Source organism: Mustela nigripes, chromosome 12, assembly GCF_022355385.1.
Source record: "Mustela nigripes isolate SB6536 chromosome 12, MUSNIG.SB6536, whole genome shotgun sequence".
Classification (NCBI taxonomy): Eukaryota; Metazoa; Chordata; class Mammalia; order Carnivora; family Mustelidae; genus Mustela; species Mustela nigripes.
The window spans coordinates 80,203,780-80,223,315 of record NC_081568.1 but is presented as its reverse complement, the minus strand read 5'-3'; positions in this window follow the sequence as shown (position 1 = coordinate 80,223,315).

Here is a 19,536-nt window from a genome sequence, read left to right as displayed (position 1 = left end):
TGGTTATCATTCAGATGTTATATTTCCCAGTGAATCAAGTTATGCTTAAGGAATCCCCTATAGGGAATACTTTGAAAACGCTTCTGTATTTTCTTTCAGTCGAACCAAGACCTACCTTTCATCCTAACTGTGGCTTTCTTTTTTTGGGTGGTGGTCATTGGCCAACAGAAAGAGAAAAGAGAGCCCCCATAACGTTTTATAGGAGATTACCTAGATGAAACTGCATAAGCTCCAGTTTGGAGACATAGAAAGCATTTTCTCAATTGCTCAGAACAATGTGTCAATGATACAAGACTTTAGACTGCCTTCTTAAACATCAAATCACATTATCACCTAGCTTTTTGTATTAAGGAGATGCCTGGTAGAGTCATAACTAGTATATTTTTTTTTCCAGCAAAAAAGTACAGGTGGAGGGAAGGTACAAAAGCTGGTATAATTTATAGACCAATGGCCCACTGAAAGCTCAGACCAACTATTAAGAAACATGGAAATTGATTTTGATTTTGAAGACACTGAGCCATGAGGCTTTAAAAGTTTTACTTAAGAGATCACTCTTTTTCTCTAAGTTGGAAGTATCTTCAAAGCCTAGGATCAGTGGATTTATTTGAGAGATGTTTGTCTGTTCTACTTTGCTGCTCATAATCATCAGGAGAGTTTATTCTCAGTTCGCTGTCAACATTTCATGGTTGCTAGCTCTAAGCTCCCAGATATAGCATGAGGTCAAGACCTTAGTCCTCTTGACATCTCTGGCAATCACAGGTTGAGAAACTGCCATGATGATTCCTGATTCTCTAGTGTACCTTCCTATAGATGATGGCAAGTCCTTTGTAAGACACAGGTAGCAACCATCTGACACTTCTTCTGCCTTAGGTGGTAGTGTTGTAGTTTAAACTCATTAGTGATAAGGAAGAGATTAGCTCAAGGAAGTGACTCTTGCTAATGGAGGCAGCCAGCCCGGTTATCTGAGATCAAGGAGGGAGGGTATCTGTCAGCCTTACTGTTGCTCCCAGAGAAGTCTAGCTCTAGAATATGCAGCCAGCCTCACAGACAGAAGCTCCACCCCCTGTGCAGCATTGTCCATTTTGTCCATTCTCTGTTCACCTAGTATTTATGTGTTCCTAGAAACCAGATTTTATTGGCTTGGCCACTATTCAATACTGGGCACTCTTGATGAGCAGAGTTTATATTAGATGATTTTAGGGACAACTAACTTCTCTAAATTATCTAGTGTGACTATATAATATGCTATTTGAATTAGGACACTTTTGAGAGGGGAAGAGGTTATTATTTGTAATTAGGCAGGGACAGTAGTCCAGCACTGCCCTGGGAAAACTGAAATATCTTGTCCCCTATTTATGACCTGTATCTGGGTATCAGGTGTCCTACATCATTCTTTGTACTATCACCTATGGTGAGTATCAGACTGGTTTTATTGCAAACTTACTAGTCACAAAAACTTAGAGAGGAAGGTGCCTATTTGGAAAATTCACTGTGAAGAAGGAAGACTTGATGCTAACCTAAGATCTCCTGTATCCAGCTTAGTACCAGTCTTGCTGATTCTATCTCCTGAAGTTCTCTTAGCCATCCCCATTTCTCTACCCTTGTTCCCCTCACCTTGGTCCCAGCCACCACCATCCTTCCCCCAGACTAGTATGCAAGCCTTCTCATGTTCAAACCAGTCCAGCCTTGCTCTCTTCCAATCAGTTCTGTAGATGTCACAGCAGTTGCCCTTCAACCAAAACCTGGTACTGTTCGGGGCACTTGGGATCCAGAAGTGAATGAACAAGGCAAGGTCAAACTTCCAAGGTACTTAATTTTCAACAGCCTAAACACATGACAGACTAATAAATTATACTTTCAGACTTTGATAAGAGCCATGAAAGTGCAGAACACAGTGGAGTAATAAGGAGTCAGGATAGCAAGGAAGAGGCTTCTTAAAGTGATTAGGGAAGCCTCTCTGGGAAGGTGATGTTAGGTTAGATTGGAAGGGCGAAAGCCAGGAAAAGAGCCTCCCAAGGCAATGGGAAGAGGAGCACTCAACACCCAAAAGTCGGAGGCATTCAGGTGTTTTCAAGAAGCAGAATAGGAGGCCTGGGAGCCTGTCACAGCCATCAAAGGTGAGAGTGGTTTGTAGTGAGATCAGAGGGTAGATGAGGACCAGTCACGTAATGCCTTGTTCTCCAAGGTAACGGGTTTCCTTGCTCCTAGCATAAAACTCCAAAGCCATGTAGAAGTGTTCAGCAGAGGAACGGGTAGAACCAGTTATCTTTTTATTCACCTTGACTCTTGTTTCTATATGAAGAACAGATAGTGGGTAAAAGGAATACCGGTTAGAGGACTAGAGTCCTCATTCTGGTGGAAGATGATGGAGGCTATGGGAAAGGAGTAAAGCTTTTTGATACGTGGCATTTACAGCTACTTAAATAAGTTTTGCAGTTAAATTTAAATCTTTTAGATGTATCACTTTCTCCTTTTTCTTTGAAGGCAAGATTATTGCCGTATTTTTATTTCATTTCGTGTTTGCTAAACCTTTATCCTTCGAAAAAAGGATCTTTGACTTGTGTTTTTTGATTGCAGAGCTTTTTTTTTAGTATATGTGCTGCCGAAGCGAGCACTGTATACATTTTTATATTCTCCAAATAGGTGTTTAATTTTAGAGAACCAGTTTTGAAATTTCTAGAGATGTCTGTAAATGTCTAGAAAGTGGCTAGGAAATCTATACCTATGAGTCTAAAACTCAGTTCCTGGTGCTAACTTTAATTAGGAGAACCTCGAGTTTTTAAACCCCTGCTCTCTGATGTCGAACTCTACCCCAAGTTATTAATGTACTGGCTTTTTGGTTGCCAACAGAATAAAAAAAATTGTTAAACTTTAGGAGTGAATAATCAACTTATTTGAAGTGGAGAAATTATACTCTTCAGTCTCTGGTGAAGGGAGGTATAATCATACCAGATGATGACTATAGATAGGGATATTGCTGCAGAAAACGGGGATATAGATGCAAATAGCCATGTATATCCTCAAATATACAAATCCATGCCATGGTGATGGTCGTCTGCTTTTAGAAGGTGTTAAACAATGTAGAGTCCTGTTTACCTCCCATTCTTTAAAAAGTTAAGACCTATATTCTTTGTATATTTGCTTATTCTCTCCAATAAGCAGTGGAAGTTAGTCCGTAACTGATTGAGTCCTAGTTTTATCCAGTTCAAGAATCAGCCATTTGCTTATTTGCAGAGCAGCAGAAATACCTTTCTTAACTATCTTGATATGTACCTGTGTGCCAGGAAGACACAGGCAATACAGATGTGTCTGGACCCACTTGCCACATGCTGGCTGTCAGAAGTCTGCAGGAGGAAATCCCTTCTTGATTAAATTCTCCAAGGCTGACATTTTTTTGTTGTTAATGCTGCTGAATGATTTCACGTGTGGTTGTGGGGGTTTTTTTTTTGCTGAGTCAGAATTCTTCAGTGATGTACAGGATAGTTTTCTTGGATGCATGAAGTTCTTTTGGCTAATAAAGTAGGGAAGTTATTTTAATTGTGTGAATAACAGGCAATTTCAGTTAAGAAGAGAGACCTACTACCTCTTGGTCATTTAAAATAAATTATAGGTCAATTAATTATGACATGAGGAAAATATTGTCACCATCATTTAACAAATTTCAGATTTTTATGAGGGTTCTGGCCCAGCCATATTCCTTCCTAAGGAACATCTCTAAAATAGAGTCATAAAGAGTACAAGTCTCACACCCTGTCATTTTTGGATGGTCTGCCCTTTTGTGGGTGCATTGTATTGATCGTACGGGCAGATCATCTTCTTGGATTGTGTTTGCACTAGATATGCCCTTGGGGAATAATATTGTCAAAAAAAAGTCATGTTCTAGATCCACCCAGGATGATATAATATTAAGTGTTTTCTTTATTCAACAGTGATACTGTTTTGAGAACTCACAGCTGGATTCAGTTTAGTTAAGTCCAGTGTTTTCTTTCTCTTTTTGGTTTGTAATTTCCCAGGGCCCTGCCACCTTTGTGCTGAGCTTGAAGTGTAGTATTCTTCCAGCAGAGAACACTAGTGGGTAGATTTAAAGCAATTAAGAGCTCTGCACAACAAACTGAGTTACATAGACAAAGATAATCAATGATCAGGTTTTTTATTAGCTATAGAAATCTTCACTTCATTAAAGGTATTATCAAATAAGTTCTTACAGAGCTATTTTGTAAATTGAATACAAGAAAAAAACATCTTCCATAGTATAGGCTCTGTATTTCGCCTTTAGCCTCATTTCATGTCCTTCCCTCCAACAATGACTTGCCTGTTCTGATCCTTCCATGAGGTCTCTGTGGCTTTGCTGCAGATAGGATGAACTAATGGGACTGAGGGCTTTTTGAGAGACCAGAGGTAGAAGTGGGCAAGTCCTGGGTAAACAGAGACAAATGGGTCACCCTAGGAAATACCACCTCCTTGGTGGACTGGCACAAAATGATGATTGCTCACAGTTCTGTGGCTGACTGGGTGGGAGTTCTGCTGTTCTCACTGGGGTTCTCTGTAGGGCAGCTAGGCTGATGCTGGATAGGTTAAGATGCTGGGGCCTTAGGGTTCCAGGATATCTGAGGAGACTGCAGGGCCTCTTGAAACTGTACTCAGAAGTCCTGTGTTGTTGCTTCTGCTGATTTTAGTGATAAAGACCCAAAGCCAACCCAATTCATGGATTGGGGAAATTGACTTAATGTTATAATGGGAGAAGTTGTGGAGAATATGGCCTTCTTAGAAATCTACTTTGAGGATTCTGAAATGGTGTAAAATTACATAATTTTACCAAGACCACATAGCTGCAACATGGCCAATCAGGGATTTGAACCTAGGTTTATGTACCTGAAAAACTAATAATGTTTTCATGGGTTTGGGCCACCAGACCCTGCTAGGGTAGACCTACATCATCTAATAATCCAGGAGCAAGTGGACATTTTCCTGCTGTCCTGGGGTGGAATAGAGAAGATGGGGCTGCAGAAGGAAGAAGGAGATGACAGAGAAGCCTGATCTGTGATGTCTAGATAACCAACATCACAGGATATAATTCATACCACTCTGATTCTGTAAATACATCTGGCCTCTGTTCTCCTCCCACTCTATTCAATATAAACTTATCCCCCAAAGGGGATTGATTCTTCAATGGGCCTCAGATTTATTATATTCCTGGTCTTGATGTTCCTTCTATTCTCTTATGCACTGGCCTCATTTTTTTTTGGATCATCTTCTCCAGTTGAGAGTCTGAAAGACCGTTGTTGTAATTCAGTTGTTTTCAGAAGTGTGGAAGTCCCTGAGACACTATCACAGAATCTATGAAGTCAAAACAATTTTTATAACACTAGGATATTATTTGCTTTTTTCTACTCTTATTCTCTCTTGAGTGTAAGATGGAATTTTCCACAAGTAACATGATGTGTGATATTGCAACAGATTATAGCAAAAGCGAATAAAAGAATCCTACTCTCTTCTAAGAATTCCACACTCTTCTATTAAGACAGACCTTAAAGAGATTCAGGGGGGAAAATGCAAAGCAAAGGCATTTTTTTGTTTTTCTGGTTTCTAGAAAATAGTTATATTTTTATTAAGTATTTTTTATGTTGGCATACAAAGGTTTTATTGTCATTTTTAAATAAAACAAGCATTTTTAAGCTTCCTTGCTTAATTTCTCATAGGTAACAAATAAGCCAAAGCTCTTTGGCGTCCTCAATAATTTAAGATTGAATTCTCAGAGCAAAAAGTCTGAGAATGATTTTCACCATCTTACCGGCTACCCCTTGCTGAGCTCCTCCCATGCACAGGCCATTTCTTACACATTCAGTTTGAATCCTCCCAACAACTCTTGTCAGGAATGTACCCCATTGATCCCCGACCCCAGAGGCACAGACTGGTGCTCAAAACCATGAGTCATACAGCTTGTATTCTGTGGAGCTACAATTTGAAGCTAGTTCTGACTCTTGAGTCCAATTTGGAGGAATAATTAACCTCTTTGCATGCAATATGCTTTTCACTCTTCTGGACAGAGAGAGAGGAAAGCAGAGGTCCAAGATGAGTTGGATGAATTATTGAAATGGCTCAGGCAGCCAGAAACCAGGGCTTATAAGAGCTGTCTGATCCATGAAGAGTCTGCTAGTCATAGTGAACTTGTCTTTTCAAATTGCTACTCCGAGAAAGGAATACCTTCAAATTCAGGTGACACTCTGATCCTGGTGGGGTTTTGTGTCCTTTGTAAGTGGCGTTTCAAATCGCAGGTGGTGTCAACTCTACGGAGCCCGCATGAGGATGGAATGTGTGTTTGTATAATGACCACATTCTAAGGTATAGAAATGTTCATTGGCTGAAACCTGTTTTCCAGTTACTTTACAGATCAGCTTGTGTGTTCTGATCAATGGCGTCTCTTGCATAACCATAAAAGAGTTGCTACCACTTAATTGAGTAAGGATGTGCCAGGCCCTGAGAGACTTCATGTCACAAGCTCTCCAAATTCTCAAAAGGATGCCCTGGGCCAATAGTGTTGGCCTCCTCCCTGCCTTACAGAGAAGATGCCTGGCTTGCAGAGGTGTCCCGGCTTGCCTGAGGTCACCCAGCTCATAGATAGGTGGTGAGTCAGGAATAAAACCCTTGTTTGCAGGGTTCCCAGCCTCAGATTCTTAACCAGTATGCTTTATGAGCCTCTAAAAGGCAATGTCCATTTGTCTATGGAAAAGTAATTCTGGGCACCTGGGTGGCTCAGTCATTAAATGCCTGCCTTCAGCTCGGGTCATGATCTTGTGGTCCTGGGATTGAGCCCCACATTGGGCTCCCTGCTCAGTGGGAAGTCTGCTTCTCCTTCTCCCACTCCCCCTGCTTGTGTTCCCTCTGTCACTGTGTCTCTCTGTGTCAAATAAATGAAATCTTAAAAAAAAAAAAAAAAAAAAAAAAAAGAAAAGTAACTCTTCAAAATCAACTTGAAGTAGCCTGGATAATTTAGGAGAAGGATACAATTTTACCTCCAGAGATTGTTGTTTTTTTTTTTTTTTTTTAAACAAAGCAGTGCAGCCTGATCATGTAATGAAGAAATAGATACAGTTTTTTTGTTTGTTTGTTTTTTGTTTTTTGTTTTTTGTTTTTTTAAATACCGTCTTAGCCCTTCACTTAACCTGGCAGCTGACAGTGGAAAGCAGATGGCAAAGTTCCTCATCCATGCTTGGTACTATCCAGTGGTATTTTAAGATAGCCAACAATGCCAGTGGGATTTGGGGTTTACTTGGATAAGGCATACTTACCTGCCTGGAAGTGCTGTCCTTCCTTCAGTTTTTAAAATATCATGATAACACTAAAAGTGCTAGAGGTGATGGGAGAGCTGAGGCTCACATGTGTCAGCAACAGATGGACATGGCCCCATGAACACCAGACAGACTGCTAGGATTTCCCTTAGGGCTGCACTCCAGGTACCCTTGGGAGGGTTGAGGACAAAGCTTCACACAATTTCTCTCTCTGTGTGTGTGTGTGTGTGTGTGTGTGTGTGTGTGTGTATTTGCTTATTTTCTTCTCACAATATATATTGACCCCTTGAGCTAACCAGGTGCTTTCAGCAAGGGTTGCAGCTGCAAACTCGGCTTTAACAGCCCGGACATCAACTTTCTGATTCCTTGCAGAGAGTCAGGTTTCTACTACTGTTGTAAAAAGCCTAGAATTTTGTCAGAGGAAAGGAATATGTCTCCTTCAGGTTTGTAGGCCATTGGATTCTCATTTGTAAATGGTGTTTGAGCATAAATGCAGAGAAATCCATATAAGACATTTCTGACCAGAGCATTTTTTTGTTGCTTAGGAACGTAATATTAGAGACACGAAACAGACAACTTCTGTCATTCTAAATCCATGCACTTTATTATCTCCACCTTGAATTAGCTACAGAAGCAAAAACAAGTGAGTGTGTACAAATCTGGGTAATGTCAGAAGATGACAAGAAGGTGAAAAGTGGTACATGTGACCATCTCTATTCTGCCACCTCTGCTCTTCCTCTAATCTCCCAGCCCAGGAGGGCAATTTGTCAGCTGTGGAGTCCATGTCTGGTACTGTCTGGACACTGGTTTTAAAACAACAGTATATGTGAGAATCTCTTCGGTGTTCTGTTATTTGAGTAACGTGATTGAACTGTATCCTTCTTTATATCGTTTTTGATACTATAAAACTCCAATCAAATGCAGAATATCTGCCTGCTTCTGCACTCTGGCACTAGATTCTAAGGTCAAAGCTGAGTTCTCATCTCTGCCACCATAACATCCCTACACTAGGGCTTTGCAAATGGTGCCCAAGTAATACCATAAATAACTAATAGCTGGGGGGGGTGTCTCACTATGTGTCAGATACACACTAAGGGCTTTATCCAACTCCTCAGGAGTAAATGCTATTAATACCCCCCCCATATTATCCCTCTTTTGCAGAATACTTGTTGACTGAATGAACATCTTTGTAATTCATATTTTCTGTCCCCTCTCCTGCTTCCTCTCTTGTGTCATGGTGTTTCCTCCATCACACTCAGCTGCCTATCTTCCTTTTTCCTCCAAATTCACAGCTGACTTGGAAAAGCACAAGGAAAGTATCTTTTTGTCTGTCTCTGAAGTCTTCAGTTACTTACAGTTTTGTCAGTTGACATGGGATGGCTATTTAGTGCCTAGCAAGTCATCTGGGTTCTAAAATACATTCGCCCTTTGTACCAGCACCACGTCAAATTCTATTATTCCTGAGGACATCTCAGTCATGTTCTTTTCTGTTCATTTTGCTTGTATGTGCCTGAAGTCAAGACAATGTAGCTTGCTTTGTTCACCTTCCTATAACCTTTCCTGGGTAGAGTGAGCTAGGGGAAAACCAAGCTTTACTTTTTCTTTTCTTTCTTTTCTTTTTTTTTTTAAGTTTTGTTTTTGTTTTGGAGTCATGGGTAACACTTTCCAAATTCTGTTCGATAACTTCAAATCTACTTAAATTCTTATGCACTGGCCAGGCAAACGTTTCTTGGGCCTGCACAATAGCTTTAGGAAGGAGCTGTGGGGGACAGTCAGGCCAGGGTGGTGGAAGTTCAGAGGCCTGGGATGCTGGGGAACATGTAGTGGGTTGACACTAAACACTGGGCCCTATGTAATATTTCCAGGAAAGCCTGGATCTACATTACTTACTACCCAGAAACAAAAAAGAAACTTTGATCTGCATCCACATGGCCTGATTGCCCCATGGTACACACATGTGCAGATACCATATTATTCAAAGAGGATCGCTAACCCTAGAAACCTCATTTGGGAAGAGGATAGATAATTCCCTACTGACAGTGACAGCCCTGTGACTTGGCTAGTAATGGAATGTACCAGATCTCTGTTGTTGGACCTATAGAGAGAAAATAGTGGGAGCTCTACTGCACAGATTTGTCCTGGGAATTAACTTAGAGAAGAAATGCACAGCACTAAGAGTATTCCCTGGTCCACAGGATACAATGAAAGATAAGAACTGTTTCTCCCCTGGCCTACCCTTCCATTTGACATTCCCTGTGCTAGAGAATCCTTTCCATGGATTTAAGCACTGCCCCTCAGATTAAAATGCTCTTTCCAAGAGTATTTGTGAAATAATCCTTTGAGCCATGATTGTGCCTAAATTTACAATCATCAGGAGAGGAGGAACTTAAAGCTTCCTAGAAGAAAAGAGTGACTATCATTTATTAACACACACTATGTTCCAGGCTGGGAGCTCCATATGCTATGGCCAGTGTCTCATTAAATATTCTCAGCAATACCCTGAGTCCCTCTTAAAAAAGCTGAACAATCTATCCAAAGTCACTGGATTTGAAGTAAAATTGCAGTGTTCATCCAGGACAGTCTGACCCCAGAGTCAGTGCCCTTGTTGCTATGCTCTATGCCCCCTGACATGCTTTAATGGGATAACAGAGGTCCAGAGAATGCCTAGGCAGTCTGGGTCTCTTGAGAGTGCCAAGGCCCAGGGCACAGGGTCACTTGGCAGGGGCAAAATGTAAGTGTTCCACCAAAGGGATGGCAGTGGGAAATACAAGAGAGAAGGTGGGAAAACTGCTCACAAATTGCACTGCTTCTGACATATTTTCCAAGCCGTAACTGCTCTCCTTGTCTTACTTCTCTCTGTGCCTCTGGCCTGGTCTTAGCATATGCTATTCTATCTGCTACCAATACTTTGTTGCCTTTCTGAAGGAGAAAGGGAAGAAACACAAAAACCGTCCCCTCCATTGCCCACTGTTCCATGGTAGCTCTGCAGGCATTGATCACCCTACAATTTGGGGTTATATCTTGTGAGTGCAGAGTGAGCTCCCACTGACACCCCATATCCCAGCATTAGAAACGCCTAAGGCTTTATTGGATCATCTGCGAGGCTGTAGTCAAAGTGTTGACAGGGGCTGGGGTCTCATCAGAGGTTCACCTAGGGAAGGATCCACTTCAGGGTCCCATGATTATTGGCAGAATTTACTTCCTTACAGGCTGTCAGAACGTGGGCCTCAGTTTGCAGCTGCAGCCGCTGGCATTTCCTTCTGCTCACTGCTATGCTCCTCTTCACAGGCAGCTCACAACTTTGAACAACTTGCCTCTTCAAAGCCAGGAAGGGAGAGAGCTCCTTGTAAGATAGACATAATCATGGGTATTTTAATGACTTCTTTTCAGTAGGCTATATTCTGCCATATTTTATTGGTTAGTAGTAAGTCACGGATTCTGATCACACTCACTAGGGAGGAGACCCACCACAGGGTGAAAGGTAGAAAATGAGAGTCTTGGGAGCCCTTCAAGAGCCCGACTACCGCAGTGGCTAACAGGACACAAAGTTATGAGGTCCGTGGGGCCAACACAAACTTAGTTGCTTTATGAATAGTACTAGAGGCTAAGCTGAACTGGCATAAAATCAGTCTCATGCAAACATCTACAACCCCGAGAAAGTCCAGTTTCTTAAAAAGCTCATGTACTGTCAATTTATAGAATCCCAAGTCCTCCTTAATAAAAGGGTGTTTTTTAAAAAAAAATCTGAAAGATAGATACCTCCCCAGTGCCATTACTTGTAGTTTTTAGGTTCCCAAAGGATGAAAATTAAGTCCCTTTTAATTAAGTTTCTTTCCTCTATATAAAATTGTTCGGTAGCATTTTCCTTGACACTTGAGTCTTTGGCTATTTAGCATAACTTTAATTACAGCATTAACAAAATCTACTAGTTAGGTCAAATCATTGAAACTTAAAAAAACAACCCCCCCCCCGCATAAATTTCCTTCTGTGGCCCTTTAATTAAAACTAGGAGAGCCGCTGTGGAGTACACTTATTTTTCATCATGTTGTTTGCGGGAACATGTTTGTTTCTCCTTTGTTGTGCTTCATGTGGTATATCTTACAGATGTTGAAAATATTTCAGGATGTCTTGAAGGGACAATGAGAGGTTGTGGTTTAACAACAAAGCCTCTTGCAGCACTGAGGTCTGTTGGTAACAGTTGGATTGTAGAAGTATAAGATCCTCGGTTAGTCTTCAAAAGGAATGTGCTCTTGGCAGGGTAGAGCTGCGTATGTTTGTGTGCACGTCAGTGTCCTTTATGGTTAGTTTCCCCAAAGGCTTATTGTACTTATTGCATCATTTGTTTTTATTTGTGAGGGTATTTTGGAAGCTTCAGAATGGCTGTAGAGTCATTAGAGTTTCTAGTTGTAAATGGTTAAGACTCCCTGTAGAAGTTGTGTTGAAGGCAAACAAAAGTAAATAAAAGTCCCTCTTCTGTTCCCCTTTTCTTTATCTGCATTTCCAACCACTGTGAGCTGGGGAACGCAGCTCTGTAGAATGACGCAGGACCACGCTAGTTCTGATTTATGACCTCTGTCTCCCAGGGAAGGCTGCGTGGACTTTGGGATGTAGGTGAGCCACTTGCATGAAAAATTAAAGCTGGCATATTTATGTTGAAGGGCAGAGTGAAGTTAATGACCCTACAAAATTCCTGACACATAAATTTATTTTTTCCATCCTTCAAATGAGGTAACAAAGCAAGTCTATATCCAGTCCTGGGGAAGTTGATGCTTCTGACCTAAAAGTCTATAAAATGGGTAAGCTGCCAGAGCCCTGGAAAAGCCATCCATCTTAGGGAAATGGAATTAGCTTTAACTATATTATTAAATACTATAAATTACCTTCCTGGGTCCAGCCAGTTAAGTATTCAGATTCCTTTACAACATGCTTACATTTTCATTTCCAGCACAAAGTAAAACATGACATAGAGAAGTCATACTATTCAAAATACATATTTTTCATAATAAAAAACATGGATGGCATTTCCTCCCATACTTACTGTGTAGTTTTGTTTATGCAGCATGTAAAGCTGTTGTTAATTGTTTCTATGCACATTTTGTGTTGTGTTGCTATGATTTAGTATAATGTGTTGGAGCAGGTGTTGTGAGGAAGAGAGGGAACCCTTTTCCTCAAAGAGCTTCCATTCTGGGTAAATTCACTCACAACCTTGACCTTCTCAAATCTTCCAGTAGGTCCCATTGCCTTTGGAGTGGGAGTCCCCTCATAGTCAGAACTCAGAAGATCTGGATAATCTGGCCTCCACCCACCTCTCATGACATGCTTGAACAATTCAACCAGATAGGTGTTATTATTACCTTATGTCAGGTACGGAAACTGAGGCTCAAAGAGAATGAGTAAGTTGGCAAACTATTTCCAAGAAGCAGAGGGGGATTCAAAGGCAGAGCTATTATCCCTTAAATCTTTGATCTTCTTTCCTCTAATCTGTGGTTACCTGATAATACAACCAATCAATTCAGCGAGAGGAGGAGCAATGCCTCAAAACTGCAGACTTTATGAAACTGGGATCATATAGCAGCCTCAGCTGGAAAAATACTAAATACAAAATGAGAAGGGTTACATTGTGCTCTTATCTGCCAATAATTGCCCATGTGATCTTGGATAAGTCATTTACCTCATTATCTTCATTTATAAAGCAATGAACATCAACAAATAATTTCTAGGCAATATTCCTAAATCTGGTCCAAATAGGGTATGCTGCAAGTTACAGCAGTCCCACACTTGGAGATTTGTCATGTACATTAGCATGTTCAAAGTGACGTGAGATCCTGGGGGAGGAAACCAGTTAATCTATCACTTTTTAAACTCATTTGACCCTGGAATTCAGAGCTCCTGCTCCCTAGAAAATAGTCTGAAAAGTGATCTTTCAAACTCTCTTCAGGCTCTAACATTTTATAGTTGACATTTTTGCCTGTGAAATGTTCCATACCTACAAACCATGTGTTCTCTTTTAATTGTGACTTTCCACACTGCACCCCCCTCCAAGACTAAACACAGCAGGCAACAAATAAATGCTATTGACTGATTTATTCAGTTCTTAAGGTTAACGAATTCCTAACAGCGCTTATTTTATGTTTGGCAAAATTTAGTTGAATGCAGAACAGTTCTGGTGTGGGCAGCACTGTGCTCTGGGGGCTGGGTGAAAACCACCAACTCTCCCTAGAGCCATCCAGAGAGATGCCAGATGACATTTCAGCACCATTTGGCTATGAGAGTTTCATTTACTTGCAGAAACAAAAGACAAATTCTGTCTCCACTTAGCAGACTTCTGATCTAGGTGTCCTCCCAGAGTTGGGTCGGTGGAAAATGAAAGCATTTGGTGTTGGGTGTCACTGAGCAGCCACCCTGATGAGCCAGCCATCTTTTTTACCTCCTTCCAGTGGTTTGCAAGATATGTTTGCTCAGCCAGATTCTCCCAGGGAGAAAAACCCTCTTTTTCATCCCTAGGATGTCACTTGGTGCTTGTTTCCACAGTAAGTTACCAAATGCCCCCCTCATGGTTTGAAAGAGCTTATTCACAGTGAAAGGGCCGAAGAGTTTCCCAGGGATTACTTTGACAATGCAAAATTTTTTAATTTGTGTTTGCCCAAGAAAACACACTAATTTTAATATCCAATATAATAAATACACAGAAATGGATTTTTGAAAGCTATCATTGTTTTTAGTAAGATAACTAATGCTGTTTTTCATCTTTAGAAAGCATGAGTGTCCAAGTGATTTAATATGGTAATAAAACTTTTTACGGTGTACCAAAAATCATAAAGATGCCTAACACCTTAAGAGCTGTGTAACTTCCTGCATGTATTAAGAAAAGATACTTTATCTTTTTTTTAAAGAAAAATAAAGATCCTGTGTAGATTGTGTACTGAGAAAACAGTGTTGATACTGTAGGTTTATAATTAAAAACACTGAGAAAAATATTTTTGTTCTAAGTTTTCTAGATGCAAATGAACTGTCAAAGTTTCTCCTGAGCATATTCTATAGTGTTCTGTGTAAGGCAGCTGACATAGTTGGAAGTTGCAGTATAAAATACTAAGTGTAGAGAACTAAGGTAGAACCAGAGTATGGATCGTAGTTCTGCCTCTAACTAGCTATATGGTTATTTATTAAACCACCTGAGTCTCAGTTTCCTTACACATAACTGGAAATACACAAATGGTTGTTGTTCTTTTAAGATAAATTTATCTCAGAGAGAGAGAGAGCGCACGCGAGTGCACATGTGGTGGGGAGGAACAGAGGAAGAGAGAGGGAATCACAAGCAGCATCCCTGCTGAGCACAGAGCCTGATGCACGGGCTCCATATCACAACCCTGAGATCATGACCTGAGCTGAAACCAAGAGTCAGATGTTTAACTGACTGAACCACTTAGGCACCCCACCACAGGCTGTCTCAAAGATAAAATGAGATAAATTCTATGAAAGAATTACCCAATACCTGCCATATAATAAGCAAGTAATAAATAAATAGTTGATTTATGGAGACTAATTAGTTAATTAGTTCACTTGACAGAAGAACCAGAGGTAGGGTAGTATAGGCAAAGGAGCATCCTTTCCCTATGATCTTCTTGGTCCCATTCCCCTCTTATTTGCTTGACTGGTGGTAGTTCTGGGCCTCATTGGTATAGTTATTCCATTGGAAAGGTCTTGCTTAGAAATCTCTAGAAAATTTCCCTGTGTATCATTGACCTAAAGTGGTCATGGGCCACAGGGACCTGCCATTGGTCCCTGTGAGGCACATAGACTGTGGCATTAAACCATAGTCAAAACTGAAGTTTGGATAAGTGAATTGAATAAATACCAGTTCAGCCTAATGCCTATCTCAAGCATTGTGCTAGGCTATGATGCTGAAATGATTGAAACCAAAGTTTTGACAGACTTTTTCTTCAGCAACAAAATAGTAAATTTTTAGGGTTTGCCAGTAAAGAGATAAAATCAAAGGTATTGTGTAAGGATTCATGTACCCTTATAAAATGTGGCCATTTAAAATGTAAAACCAGTGTTAATTTGTAAGCAAGAAAAAATAGATGGCTTAGCCCATGGGCCATAGTTTGCCAGCTCCCAAAGTACACAGCTCTAGTCTATACCTTCATGGAGCTTAAAGCTCAACTAAAGTGTCACATGATGTATGAGCTTTTTTTTTTTTTTTTAATTCTCCCTTCCTATTCCCCTTGACATTTGAATGAAGCTGAGCCTACCGGTAAAATTATTTGTCCAGTATCACCTGCCTATTCACCAAAATCTGAGAATCAGTAGTCAGGACATCTGCACCAAAGAGAAGCTTTTGATGATCTTCTGGTTATTGGTTTAAGGCCGAATCATAAAAATATATGAGTGCCAGGTCAGATTCCGAAGAGCTCAATATGGAGGGAGAAAACTTCAACCAGGAAATTATCCTTCCAAATACTTATTTTAAAAATTCATGGAAAGAGAGTTACACAGCAGTCTGCCTACATAACCGAGTCATCATTTCGACATGCATAAATGAGCTCCCACATACACAGAGCAGACACCCACTAGCCACTGGTATTTCCCAAGAGCTCCTGCTACTGAAACCATGATCAACAGCTTGAGCTACAACGTAAACTTCTCTTGGACTCTCAGTCTTAGTTGGAAATCTGCTTCTATACAGGTAGAAGAACTGGAACATGGGAGGCAGTGAACTAGCACTTCCCAGGGCCCATTTAAAAGATGTGCACACTGAGTCACAGAGGAAGCAGGAGGTTGTCACAGCACATGGCTCAGCCATCTTGTTCCTAGTAATTCTGTGATCTCCCCAACTGAGATAGAGATCAAGTCACAAACTACATAATGGCCCACCCCATTGTGTTTGCCTTTGCAGTTTTACTCCATTTCCTTCAATTTGTTAGTGCCTGTTGGCTTTGCATATGTGTTAAGAATGTCATTTGGAGATTGAAATCTGTGAAATAATTTTGCTACCACTGGTAAAGTCAAAGGGAATGTGATGGCTAGGCAGGGTTGGTGCTGCAAGTCCAATTTAGCAAGTTGTGTCCCCTTTGCAAGGAATTCATAATACATAAACCAAGTTGTTTTGTTTAATATTTTGTGTCCTAAGAACAGTATTTAAAGTACATGGACCACTCTTTTTACTTCTAAGCTGACTAAGGCATATCCCAGAGATCTTCATGCTTAAAGGTAGAAAAAACTAGTACACAGAATCTTATGTCCAGTATCTGCTTGGTTTTCTGCTTGTTTGTTTTTTTTTTTTTTCCTCTCTGATAATCAACAGACTTCAGGACCCTATGATCCATGAGTTTATAGTTGTGTGTAATTATCACAGTGGGCCAAGTCTCATTTCATTTGTGTGTTTATTTGTTGCATGTATTAGTCTGAATACGCTCCTAAGAAGGATTGCAGAAAGCAAAGTAAATAGATGATTGGTCTATCTTCAGTAGCCTTCAGAGAAATTAGAGAAATTCTTAAAAATCCCAAATGACCTAAACGACCAAAACTACTCATGTCCTCCATCATCAACATCCTATGTTCTAATGTCTTAGATCTTAACGATGTGAGTTGAAAACGGGCTCTTTGGTAATACTTCTAGTTGAATCTTCAGTCAGTGCATCTTGGTATTATTCCCTTAGAATGTGTATTTTCTCAGAGTAGAAAATCTAGATTTCTATAATGCTTAAGTTGGCTTGTGGTTTGCTAAGTAAATGATGGTCATTTTCATTTGTCTTACAAATGCCATACAATGGGACATATGAAGAAGGTAGAATAATATTTAAGGGCTTTGAGTCAGCTCTCCAACACTCTAAGATACTAGCTGTTACCTTAGGCTCAGTTTTCTCCTCTGTACTGTGGAGAGAATATCGTGCCGATCTCTGTTCTAAGAACCATGGATATGAATAGATGACATGGTTGGCCTAAGCCAAGCACAGAGTAACTGCCCAGAACATGGCTGCTGTTGTTCACATTTCTGCTGCTCTTTCCTCCCCCCAGCCGTAAGAGAAGACCCTAAAAACTGAGTAACGGTCTGACATCAGTGTAACTCGGTATAAACAACACGATAAAACCTGATACTAACCCTAAAAACGAGCCTTAAGCCAGACAGTATTTTCTCATTTTCAGAATAGTCCAGTGTGGCCTTGAGGAAAAAAACTCGTGTTTCAGAGGAACTCAGCATATGGTTCCTGAAAACAATTCAGTTTCTGGATACAAGTCTTACAGACTACTTTCCAGGGATAGTATCTAGCTTGAGCCAACACCAGTGTTTGTCCCCAAGTTGCCTTTCTCTATAGATCATCTCAGGAAGGGCTGTTATGTGTATACTCTGATTGATGGGGATAGAAATATGCATGTGAAAGTAAGTCACTGATAGGCATCAGGTCCAGGCTTCTAATTAGTGATAAAGTATTTGCTAGTGTTTCTTCTGTACTCTCCCTTGAGCTGTCACCGTGGTTTTGGACATTTTTCTACTGTATTCTGTGAACTTGAGTTGGGCAAGAAGTTGAATCAATTGGTGTCTTAGCTGGATATATCCTGCCATTGTCTACAGCTCTTAAATGGTATCTGAGTGGATTAAGATTCTACTTTTTGCAAGAGACAGAAAACTGAAAATGACATAGCTTAAGCTAAAAGGTGAACTTACTAGCCTGTATAAATGCAAAGTCCATGGTTTGGGTGGTTTCAGGAACTTAAATAACATTCGTAGGCCTTGTTTTTCTTGCCTCTCCTATGAAATCTGTTGCTTTCTCAGGTGTGCCGTAGTCCTCCCTATAAGCTACAGGTTTATGTCTTTCCAAGAGAAAGTATGACCTGAAAGAGAAGACCAGAATCCTCAGCTTGACATCTATTGGCCTGAGCTGAGTCAGGTTAGCAGAAAGGAATTCCTTGATATGCTTAGGATGGGGCCAGATGGGCACCCCTGGTGAACCACCAGTGGGTTAACGCTACTCACTGTGCAGTGGGGTTTCCTCTATTCAACTACTTGAAGTGAGAAGAGAGAAAGAGCCCATAAAAGAAAAAAAAATTGTACTATTTGTAAAAGAACACTTAGTAGCCAAAAAATATAGTAAAGAACACTAGTGATGGTGAGTAAACCCTGTCGCCATCTTGGCGCTAATACTTGGGAAAAGGAAAACAAGTTGTGTGCCAGGCCGTGAGGGTGTGGAGAGCACAAAAGCTTCCATCCGTTTCTCATGTCATCCTGGTCATCAGTCATTGCTTTCTTCCCACCTATTTCCTATCATTCCTGCCAGGGGCCAGAGCTGTCAACCGATGAAAGTTAGAGGTTTGTGAATGAGCAGGGTTTGGGGGGGTGGGGTGGAGGACAGTAGTGGTCTGTGTACAGTAGTATGTGCAGCTCATTGATTTTGAAGTTGTTTTCTGCATCTTGGAAAAGAAGACTTCCAAGGAAGTTTGGCCATTTCGGAGGGAGAGAGATGCAAGTCTGGATTTGTCACACTCTGTACTATCCCACGAAAATAAAGAGGCAGCGACTCTCATATTTTCCATAATTGAATATTCTGTCCAAACTGCACAAACAAGATGCCACTGATCCATGATCCAGAAGACAAGTGCGGATTTATTTTTACAGCCATGGAGGCTGATGGCTTTGACCCCCGCCCCTGAAACTAATGACACACATTTCTGAGTGTCACTTTTTCTGCAAAATATGTTCTGGCCCTACCAATTGTTGTCTTTGTTGTTGGAGTAGCCACAGCAGTTATAGTTCTGTGTGGGGTGTAGATGGACCAGTCATCATGTCAAAAGCGTCATGTGTATTACATCATTTAAGTGTCACAACATTTCTTTGAATTGGGTGTTCTCTCCACTTTACAGTGGAGAAACCTAAGGCACAGTCAGGGTAAGAAACTTGCCCAAGCTCACAGGACATAAGGAGATAGAGCTTGGGTTGCCAGGGTGGCTCAGTGGATTAGGCCTCTGCCTTCGGCTCAAGTCATGATCTCAGGGTCCTGGGATCGAGCCCAACATTGGGCTCTCTGCTCAGTGGTGAGCCTGTTTCCCCCTCTCTCTCTGTCTGCCTCTCTGCCTACTTGTGATCTCTCCCTCTGTCAAATAAATAAATAAAATCTTAAAAAAAAAAAGAAGAGGGCGATAGAGCTTGGCTTCTAAACTGCCTATGTACATGGCCACCAAGCTCTCTGGCGATGCTGCCCATCCTGTAGCATATAACACTAACAGATAGGTATACCAGCATACTCCCTGT